The following is a 4,158-nucleotide window of genomic DNA, read 5'->3' as shown; positions in this document are numbered from 1 at the left end:
ATACCATAGAATACATTCTATTCCAAAACATACCATACCGTACGATACCATACCATACCATACATACTATTCCATACCGTACTGTACCATACTATACATACAATACCATACCGTCCATACCGTACCATACCATGCCGTATCATACAATACATACCATTCCATACCATACCATACCGTACAATACTGTACCATACCATACATACTATACCATACCGTGCCATACCATACCGTACCAACCCATACCATACCATATAATATCATAGTATACCGTACCATACCACACATACAATCACATACTATACTATATTGTATGATACCATACCATACTGTACCGTATCATACCATTTTGTACCATACCATACATACCATTCCATACCATACCATAGCACATCGTACTGTATTATACCATACATACCATTCCATAACATACCATACCGTACGATACCATACTATACCATTCCTTACAATACCGCACCATATAGTTCCGTACCATATCATACCATACATACTCTACCATATCATTCCGTACCATACCATGCCATACCATACCATACATACCATTCCATACCGTACCATACCATACCATAGCATATCATACTGTACCATACCGCACCGTACCATACTGTACCATACCATACCATATATACAATTCAATATCATACCGTACCATACTATACATACCATTCCATACCTTACCATACCATATCGTTCCATACCTTACCATACCATACCGTACCATACTGTACCATACTATACCGTACCATGCCATACATATCGTACCATACCGTGCCATACCATACATAGCGTACCATACCATATAGTACCATACCATGCCGCACCATACGATACCATACCGACCATACCATACATTCCATTCCATACCATACCATGCATACCATACCATAGTGTACCAGACCATACCAGACCATACCATACTGTACTGACTGTACCATACCATTCCATACAGTTCCATACCATACATACCACTTCATACTACATGCCCTAAGTAGACGTATTCCGTCTCTTCTAGGCTCTCGCTGCCAATTGTGAACTGTTGTTCCCTTGCTAGGCTGTTGAACATTACCTTGGTTTTCTGCATGTTAATTTTTAGACCCAACAATCTGCTCTCATTGATCATGATTTGCAGTTCACCTCCTGCGTCGCTCCGCAAGGCAATGTCATCAGCGAATCGCAGAATATTTAGGTATTCTTCGTTTATTCTTATTTCCAACTGTTCCCAATTCAGGCCTTGAAATACCTCCTGTAATCATGCGGTGAACAGCATTGGCGATATCGTGTCTCCTTGCCTGACACCCTTCCTTATTGAAATTTTATTGCTGACTTTATGGAGGACTATAGTAGCTGTGCAGTTGCTATATATATCTTCCAGTATTTGGACATAAGGCTCTTCTACCCCCTGATTACGCAATGCCTGTATAACTGCTGAGGTTTCCACTGAGTCGAATGCTTTCTCGTAATCAATGAAAGCTATATATAGAGGTTGGTTATATTCTGCGCATTTCTCTATCACCTGATTGATAGTGTGAATATAATCTATTGTGGAATATCCTTTACGAAAGCCTGCCTCATCATTTGGTTGAATAAATCGAACGTTGCCCTGACTCTATTAGCGATTACCTTAGTAAATACTTTGTAGGCAACGGATAGTAAGCTGATCGGCCTGTAATTTTTCAAGTCCTTGGCGTCTCCCTTCTTATGAATTAAGATAATGTTTGCATTCTTCCAAGCTTCTGGTACAGTCGAGGTCATAAGGCATTGCGTATGCAAGGTGGCTAGTTTTTCAAGCACGATGTCCCCTCCATTCTTCAATAGATCTGCTGTTACCTGAACTTCCCCAGCTGCTTTTCCCCTTTTCATTGCTTCTAAGGCTTTCTTTACTTCATCTTTCGTTACTGGCGGGATGACGCATCGCTGTGCACTGCTGTCTTTCTCATTAGTGCTCTGATTACATTGACTACTGTACAGGTCTGTGTAGAACTCTTCGGCTACGTTAACAATCTTATCCATATTGTTAATGACATTGCCCTGCTTGTCTCTTAATGCATACATCTGGTTTTTACCTATGCCTAGTTTCCTCTTCACTGTTTTTAGGCTACCTCCGTTCTTTATAGCATGCTCGATTCTCTCCATAATAAACTTCCTTATGTCGGCTATCTTGCGCTTATTTATTAACTTAGATATCTCCGTTAGTTCTATTCTATCGGTAGGGTTAGATGCCCTCATGTTTTGGCACTTTTTAATCAGATCTTTCGTCACCTGAGATAGCTTCCCGGTATCCTTTCTAACTTTCCTACCGCCTACTTCTACTGCGCACTCCGTATTTATTGATGTCAGATTATCGTGCATTGAATTAACATCAAGATCATCTTCCTCAGTTAAAGCCGAATATCGGTTTTGCAGCGCTATCCTAAACTCCTGTGCTTTCCCTCTTACGGCTAACTCGTTAATGGTCTTCCTCTTCACTAGCTTCTTCCGTTCCCTCTTCAAGTCTAAGCTAATTCTAGACCTTACCATTCTGTGGTCGCTACAAGGCACCTTTCCGAGGACGGCCACATCCTGAATGATGCCAGGTTTAGCGCATAGTATGAAGTCGATTTCATTTTTAATCTCACCACTGGGGCTCTTCCAGGTCCACTTCCTGTTTTCTCGTTTGCGGAAGAAGGTATTCATGATCCGTAAATTATTTCTATCCGCGAATTCGACTAATAACTCTCCCCTGCTATTTCTAGAGCCTATCCCATAGTCACCTAACGCGTGGTCGACAGCATGCTTCTTGCCCTCCTTCGCATTGAAGTCGCCCATCAGTACAGTGTACTGCGATTTTACTTTATTCATTGCCGATTCTACGTCCTCATAGAAACTTTCAACGGTCTGGTCGTCATGGCTGGATTTGGGTGCGTAGGCCTGCACCACTTTCAGCTTGTACCTCCTATTCAGCCTAATTACTATAGCTGCTACCCTCGCGGTAATACTGTAGAACTCCTCTACGTTGCTAGCTATATCCTTATTAATGAGGAATCCCACACCTAGTTCTCGTCTATCCTCTAACCCGCGATAGCACAGTATGTGTCCGTCCTTTAGTACTGAATACGCCTCACCTGTCCTCCTAGCTTCGCTAAGCCCTATCACATCCCATTTAATTCCCGCTAGTTTCTCAAACAGCACTGCCAGGCTAGCCTCACTAGCTAAAGTTCTAGCGTTAAACGTTGCCAGGTTCAGATTCCAATGGCGGCCTGTCCGGAGTAACGTCTCTGTAATATGGAAGATTAGTTGTTCGTGCGGTCCGCGTCGTAGAGATGACAGTAGAGACTGCAGTGCCGGCTTCGAATCACAGAATATTGTCCATTTGTGTGGCGATTCATCACCAATGTGATGAAGGGCAGTTAAGAGCGCTGCGAGCTCTGCTGCCGTCGATGTTGTCGCGTGGGTCGTCTTAAATTTGATTGTTGTAGCTTTCACTGGAATGACGATTGCCGCCGCGGAGCTGCTTGGAAGAACAGATCCATGAGTGTAAATATGCGTTGAGTCACGGTAGTTCTCGTACAAATGTAGTAGCGTGAGCTGTCTAAGGGCTGGTGACGACAGATCAGCTTTTTTCGAGATACCAGGTATTGCGAGGTTGATTTTTGTCTGAGCGAAGCACCATGGAGGGATCGAAGGTCTCGCAGCCGGAGTGAAACAAGCTGGCAATGATTCTTCATATGCAGTTATCGTTTGGCTGAAAGTGGTGTGTGGCCGGTCCGCTGGTAGAGAGGCTAAATGGTGACGAGGATTCCTGGCTAGATGCCTTATATGGGTCCTGAGTACTTCAATTTCAATGTGAGTCTTGACAAGGTGGTCTCTAGCGATTGCTATCGTAGCCACTGTTGATGCACTCTGAGGCAGGCCTACACAGATCCGGAGCACTTGACCCTGGAGACTTTGTATTGTGCGTAGATTCGTTTTGCCTGTGTTGTTTATTGCTGGCAAGCTGTATCGCAGAAATCCTAGAAAAAGCACCCTGTACAGTTGTAACATGGCACTAGGCGACAATCCCCAGGTCTAGCCAGCGAAAAACTTGAACAGGTGGCAGATGCCTGTCAACCTTTTTTTCACGTATGATATGTGTGGGCTCCATGACAAGTCCCTGTCGATTAT

This window comes from Amblyomma americanum, chromosome 1 (genome assembly GCF_052857255.1).
Source record: "Amblyomma americanum isolate KBUSLIRL-KWMA chromosome 1, ASM5285725v1, whole genome shotgun sequence".
Lineage (NCBI taxonomy): Eukaryota > Metazoa > Arthropoda > Arachnida > Ixodida > Ixodidae > Amblyomma > Amblyomma americanum.
This window is presented reverse-complemented; position numbering follows the sequence as displayed.